Raw genomic sequence first — 7,564 nt, 5'->3', positions numbered from 1 at the left:
CACTCAGAAACAATATTAATTATAAACGTGCAGCCAATAGCTCAGTGTTGTTACTAGATAACTTACATTTAAATTAACCCATATTTCTTATCTGTGCTTAGCCACATGGCTCATGATTTGTTACCTCATTTACCACACACTGTGCTTCCTCTGCATTGCTGGCATCTCTTCTGACTCTGCCTTTATTCATCCCAGCATCCTTAGTTTGGTTGTCCCAGCTACACTTCCTGCCTGACTACCAGCTAATCAGATTTTTAATGAGAAAAATATTTTCACAGTCAACAGGGTTATTCCACAGCACTCAGTTGTCCAATAAAATACAAAGACTAACAGAATAGATGTGAAAACATGATCCATTCTTCTACTGCATACAAGAAACACACCTCAACGTCAAAGATAAACTCTTTACCTAGTGGTAAAGAGTTTAAAAAAAATATTCTGGTGGGGTGTGGCCTGGCAGGAGCCGGCTCCTCTCACCCCACCCCAGTCCCTGGGTCCCAGAAAAAAAAAAATCTAAAATTATTTTTTATCCTCCGACTTTTTTTTTCCTTCACATGTTCACAAACATGCCAGTGAGCCCTGCGGCCACGTGGGTGAGGACCGGACAGATCTGGATCTGAGGCCTCCATATTCTGCCACTGCTGGTTGCAGCTGCAGGAGACAGGCGGCCAGGTGCGTGACATGGCCAGTGACATACCTCAGGTTGCAGGGACACACGGATACACACACACACACACACACACACACACACACACACACACACACACACACCCGGCATGACCCGGAAGTGACCCCAAGGTCATCCTTGAGACAGGGCTTCTGTGTATGGATTCCATGACAGGCCCCGCCCTCTGACATGGAGAAAGCCACCCGGTAAGTTCCTGCAGAACAGTACGACATGGCCCCAAGGCAGAGTGTTCACCACCCTTGCAATCCTGTGACTTCATCTCGGGAGACCATGATTGACGGCTGCCGCATGTCCTCAGGCATGTTCCCGTCATCCCTGGCGCATCTCTGCAAGGCGACCTTTGGCCTGGTCGCCCCGCACACAAGCATGTCATCATGCTAAGAGACTGCGATGGATCATTGACCAAGGCCGGCCCAGAAGCCATGTTCCCATCATCCTCAGCGGCATGAGCCCAGTTTCGCTCCACCATCCTCTCCTCACCCCCTTCCCGTGTGTCCTCCCCGCAGCTCCAGCATGGGTATCATGCTGCTGTGGGCCGTGGCAGTGGCCAGGACCCTTCCTGGCAGCTGCGCAGGCACTGTCGGGGTGCAGCCACACCTCGTGGTGAGCACCAACTACGGGAAGCTCCGGGGTGCATGTGGCACTGCCCAGTGAACTGGGCACCGTGGAGCAGTTCCTGGGCGTGCCCTATGTGGCCTGGTCCACTGGGGGACCTGCAGTTCCAGCCACCGGAGCTGCCCTCATCCTGGCCCAGCTTGTGCAACGCCGCCTTGGGGTTCATGCCCGTGTGCCCGCAGCAACTGGAAGAGCACGCACGCTGCAGGACATGCTGTCTGTGTGGTTCACCGCCAACCTTGACACGCTGCCCACGTATGTGCTGGACCAGAGCGAGGACTGCCTCTACCTGAACGTCTACGTGCCCACTGAGGTCGACATTCACAACCTGAACAGCAAGAAGCCGGTGATGGTGTACATCCAAGGCGGCTCCTACGTGGAGGGCACCGGCAACATGATCGACTGCAGCATCCTGGCAAGCTACGGCAACGTCATCATCATCACCATCAACTACTGCCTGGGCATCCTGGGCTTCCTGAGCGCGGGCGACCAGGCTGCCAAGGGCAACTCCGGGCTCCTGGACCAGATCCAGGCGCTGCGCTGGGTGGAGGAGAATGTCGGTGCGTCACCATCTTGCGTCAGCCTGCTCATGCTCTCGCACTACTCCTCTGAAGGCCTGTTCCAGAAGGCGATCATCCAGAGCAGCACAGTGCTGTAGAGCTGGGCGATGAACTACCAGCCGGCCAAGTACACGTGTGCGCTGGCGGACCAGGCCGGGTGCAACATGCTGGACATGAGCGAGCTGTGCCTGTGGTAGGCGGCCTGGCGGGAGCTGGCGCAGCAGCGGTTGTCTCTGGCCACATACTACGTGGCGTTCGGGCCGCGATTGACGGCGCCGTGATCCCCAACAACCCTCAGATCCTGATGGAGCAGGGCAAGTACCTCAACTACGACATCATGCTGGGCATCAACCAGGACAAGGGGCTGCGCTTTGTGGACGACGTGTTGCCTAGCGATTTTGTGGTCTTGATTTTTGTGAACAACCTCTACAGCTACGGCTACCCGAAGGACAAGGATATAAGGGAGACGATTAAGTTCATGTACACGGACGCTGAGACGCTGCGGAAGACGCTGGTGGCGCTGTTCATGGACCACCAGTAGGTGGCAACGGCGGACCTGCATGCGCAGTACTGGTCGCCCACCTACTTCTACCACCACAGCCAGAGCGACGAAGCCCTACGTGTTTGGCATGCCCATGCTGGGCCCCACCGACCTCTTTGCCTGCAACTTCTCGCTCAATGACGGCATGCTCAGCACGATGATCGGCATGACCTAATGGACCAACTTCGCCAAGACTGGGGATCCGAACCAGCTGGTGCCGCAGCACGCAGGACACCAAGTTCATCCACACGAAGCGTCTCGTGGACCAAGTACAACCCCAAGGACCAGCTCTACCTGCACAACGGCCTCAAGCCGCACATGTGCGACCACTTCCACGCCACCAAGGTGGCCTTCTGGCTCGAGCTGGTGCCGCACCTGCACAGCCTGCACGACATCTTCCGGTACGTCTCCACCACCACCATGCGGGCGCCGCGGCCAGACTTAGGACGTCGTTCCTGCGCGCCGGGACCTGCCGCGCGCCTGCCAAGCTCTGGCTGCCCCAAAGCGCCCATCTGTCACTACTGCCTCAGCCCGAAACAGCAGCCGCGGCGGGGGCTGGCGGCGTGGCGACGTCCGGCGAGGCAGGAGGGGCGGGACTTCTGCCACCACTGCACATGTTCAACACGTTCGCGGTGGGCGACAGGCGGGACAGTTCGAGCCTGCCCCACGGGCACTCCACCACGCGCACATAGTACACCGGGGCGCGGGGAGGTGGGGGCGGCGCCGCGGGCGCTTCAGGTCCCACCACCACCGTTGCCCGCCCCGAAACACTGCAAAAAGGCCGCCACTTCCGCCCCAGAACTGGAAACGGGAAGTGGAGGAGGACTTAGCGCCCAGCACCCAGTACCGCGCCACCCGGGACTGAGGACAGCACTGCACGCGGAGAAGGAAGAGGAATTTGGGGAATTAGCGGGAAAAGGGTTCAAGTTTTCGACTGAATTTTTTTTTTCTTTTTGCGGTTGAGGTGCAGGTGGGAAAACAGGGAAACTTCCCAAAATTTCAGTGGGAAAATGATTTAAATTTTTGGAAAATTAATTTTTTTTTTTTTTTTGGTTTCCCGGGTCGCGGATAAAAAAATTTGGAATTTTGTGGAATTTTAGGGAAAAGTAATTTGAATTTTTAATTTTGACTTTTATTTGGACAGCAATGGGGAGAAAAGTGCGTATGGTGCATGGCACTCCTGGATCCTGTGGGGAGGAAAAAATGTGAATTTTTTATTTGAATTAAAATTCAAATTCAGTTAAAAGAGTAGTTGGGACCCAAACCCGGGAATTTTTGCCAGGAATCGGTAGTAAAATTGGAAATTTTGTATTTTCATGGAAATTTGTAGGAAATTTCAAGACTAAGGTAACACAGAGCATTTTCTAGAATTTAATTTGGAAAAACAGCCACATTGTGGTTTGGATGGAGATGGACACTGAATGTTTTATTTATTTCTATTTTATTTATTATTTTTGTTTTTATTTCTGTGACAAGTGTAAAAACAGCATTCTTTTTTTATTTAAAATTTGATGGAAATTCCCCCCAAAAAACAGAATTTAAATTTAAGTGTTTATTTCGGAACAGAGGAGGAAATTTTTAAAATTTTTATTTTTAACAGCTACAAAAGCGATGGAGAAGGAGCCTGAACCCCTGGCGTTTGCAGGGAGAAAATCATTTTTATTTTCACAGAAATAAAACAGGAATTTTCCGGAAAAACCAAACTCGGGACATTTTCTGGAAGAGGAAAAAAACGGATTTTTATTTTAATTTTAGTGGAAAAGGAAACTGGGAAAATTTCCTGCAATTGAGATGGAAAATTTTTTCATTTTTATTTTAATTATGATGAAAAGGCTGGAAAAGAAAAGGGATGGTGACCCAGCGTGCCGCAGGGCATGCGGAGGAGACATTTTGAATTTTCATTTTCATTCTGACACAAGGACAGAAAAAGAATCATACTGGGTGATTTCTAAGCCACAGGGGGCAGAGACATGGGACCCAGAGCAGCGCTCCATGGGAACTTATTTCATGCCCTGCTTTGGGGATGGGAACAGGACTTTTATTATTCAAAAAAAAAAAAAAAATTGACAATGCAGAAAAACTGAAAAAAATAAAAATAAAAATTGGGAAAAAAAAAAAAAGGAAATCGCAGCACACGCTTGTTTCCGGCCCAGACTATTTAAAGAAAACTTTGTACAAAAAAAAAAAAAAAGAAAAGAAAAAACGGAAAATATAATAATTAAATGATACGCTGTATATAATCCCTGGGGGCCAAATGGGGGAAATTTGCATAAAGCATGGGGGAGGGGCAGGGACTGAAAAAAAACATGAAAAAAAAATTGAAAAAAAGAGAAAAAAAGAAAAGAAAAAGATATTCCAAGCAAAGGTACCTAAGAAGCAAGCAAAAACATAAGAAATAATGAAATAGAAACAAAGAGAAACAATACAAAGAATAAATAAAACAAAGATTTGGTTCTTTGAGAAAATCAACACTAGAGAAAATTCCCTAGCCAAACAAACTGAAAGACTGACAGAGAATATCCTGACTAACATTTCAGAAAGGAAATTGGGGACATAACAATAGACACTGAGGAAATTCGAAGAATCATAAGGGCATACTTTAAAAACCTGTATTTCACAAAATTGGAAAAATCTAAAAGAAATGGATAATTCTCAATAGGTACCTCTTACCAAAGTTAAATCAAATCAGATAAACAATTTAAATAGGCCTATAAACCCTAAGGAAGTAGAAGCAATCCTTAAAATTTTCCCAACCAAAAAGAGCCCAGGACCAGATGGGGTTTTAGTGCAGTACTCTACCAGACATTCCAAGAAGAGCTGCTGCCAATACTCCTCAAATTATTCCACAAAATAGAAACAGAAAGAACATTTCCCAGCTCATTTTATGAGGCCACAGTTACCCTGATACCCAAAACACATAAAGACCCAACAAAGAAAGAGAATTATAAACCAATTTCCATTTTGACATAGATGTAAAAATACTTGCAAACCAAATCAAGAACACATCAATGAGATCATCCATCATGATCAAGTAGGATTCATCCTAAGATTAGGGATGGTTCAACTTATGAAAATCAGTAAATGTAACCCACCGTATAAACAAATGAAATAAAAAATAATAAACCAAAACATGTGATCATTTCATTAGATTAAAAAAAAGGCTTTGACAAAATCAAATACCCTTTCATGATCAAAGTCTTGGAGAGATAAGGAACATATCAAAAGATAAAAGTAATTTACAGAAATCCCATAGCCAACATGAAATAACATGGAGAGAAACTCAAAGCAATTCCACTAAAATCAAGAACAATACAATGTTGTTTACTATTTCCATTTCTGTTCAATATTATATTTGAAGTTTTAGCTAGAGCAATAAGACAACTGAAAGATATCAAGGGAGTACAAAGTAGAATGGAAGAAGTCTCTTTATTTGCAGGTGATATGACACTACACATAAGTAACAATAACAATTCAACTGGGAAACTCCTACAGCTTATAAACATTTTCAGCAAAGTACCTGAATACAAAAAATAACTCACAAAGTCAGTAGCCCTCCTATATACAAATGACAAACTGACAGAGGAAAAAATCAGGAAAGAACACCCTTTGCATTACCCTCAAATAATGTAAAATATCTTGAGGTAACTAACCAAGGTAACTAACTGACTAACTATCCTACATCAAACCCTGTATGATAAAATTTTCAAATCTTTGAGGGAAGAAATTAAGAAAGATATCAGAAAATGGAAAGATCTCCCATGCTCATGGATCAGTAGGATTAACATAGTAAAAATGGCTATCCTACCAAAAGAAATCTACAAATTCAACTCAATCCCCATCAAAATGCCAACACAATTTTTTACAGAACTTGAAAGGAGAATTCTCAACTTCATATGGAAAAACAAAAAACCCAGGATAGCTAAAACAATTCTGTACAATAAAAGAACTTCTGGAGATATCACTATCCCTGATTTCAAGTTGTACTACAGAGCTATAGTAATAAACACCACCTGGTATTGGCATAAAAACAGGCACATTGGTCAATGAAATCAAATTGAAGACCTAGACATTAATCTGCACACTTATGGACATCTATTTTTTACAGATCAGACAGAAATACTAAAGAGAAAAAGAAAGCATCTTTCAATAAATGGTACTGGTCTAACTGGATATCTGTATGTAGAAGAATGCAAATATATCTATGTTGATCACTCAGCACAAAACTCAAGTCCAAATGGATTAAAGACCTCTACATACATCCAGGTACACTGAACCTGATATAAGAGAAAGTGGGGAATAGCCTTGAATGCATAGGCACAGGAGACAACCTTCTGAACAGTGCAGGCACTAAGAACAACAATTAATACATTGTGCTTCATGAAACTGTGAAGCTTCTGTAAGTCAAAGGATACTGTTAATCAGACAAAGTGCCAGCCTACAGAATTGGAAAAGATTCTCACCAACTCCACATCTAGTAGAGAACTGATATCCAAAATATGTAAATAACTCAAGAAACTAAAAATCAAAAAATAACAAATATTCCAACCAAAAAAATGAGGATACATCCAAACAGAGAATTCTCTTCAGGGGTATCTCAAATGACTGAGAAACAAATTGAAAAGACCAAGTAGACACTGTAAAAAGCTATTCAATCTTCTCTCAGAGATCAGGCCTCAATTTCAGTTTCCTGAGACTTGAACAAGCAGTTTCTGGGAGGGCTATGAACAAAAGACATAGTCCTTGCAGTAGCTCCCTTTCTGCACATACTCTGACTGCTCAAGGTTCAGCCAATTGTTTACTGTGTAGGACCCCTCATCAACTTAGAGTTACATGCATATGTAGATGAACTGTCTTGTTAAATAAGAAACACAGAGCCAGTGCAGAGATGAAAGCCCAAAAGGTCAGAGCTAAAAACCTTACCCTTCACTGCCACTGCTGTCTTCCTCAGCAAGAGAGCTACTTCCTGTCTGTTTGTCTTTTTTATAGACTTTCTATTCTGCCTTCTCATTGGTTGTAAACCCAACCACATGACCTCCTCATCACTGTCTGTCTGTACAGACCTCCAGGTCTTCTATGGTTGGTATTGAGATTAAAGGTGTGTGTCTCCATGCTGGCTGTATCCTTGAACACACAGAGCTGGGATTAAAGGCATGCAATACC

At 44.8% G+C, this 7,564-nt stretch overlaps 1 pseudogene; it reads left to right on the top strand.

The window, feature by feature from the left end:
• The first annotated feature begins 1,452 nt into the window (after window positions 1-1,452).
• Window positions 1,453-3,096, top strand: LOC114710243 (annotated as a pseudogene).
• The last annotated feature ends 4,468 nt before the right edge of the window (window positions 3,097-7,564 follow it).

The sequence above is a fragment of the Peromyscus leucopus genome, chromosome 1 (genome assembly GCF_004664715.2).
Source record: "Peromyscus leucopus breed LL Stock chromosome 1, UCI_PerLeu_2.1, whole genome shotgun sequence".
NCBI classification, from domain to species: Eukaryota; Metazoa; Chordata; class Mammalia; order Rodentia; family Cricetidae; genus Peromyscus; species Peromyscus leucopus.
This window is presented reverse-complemented; position numbering and strand designations above follow the sequence as displayed.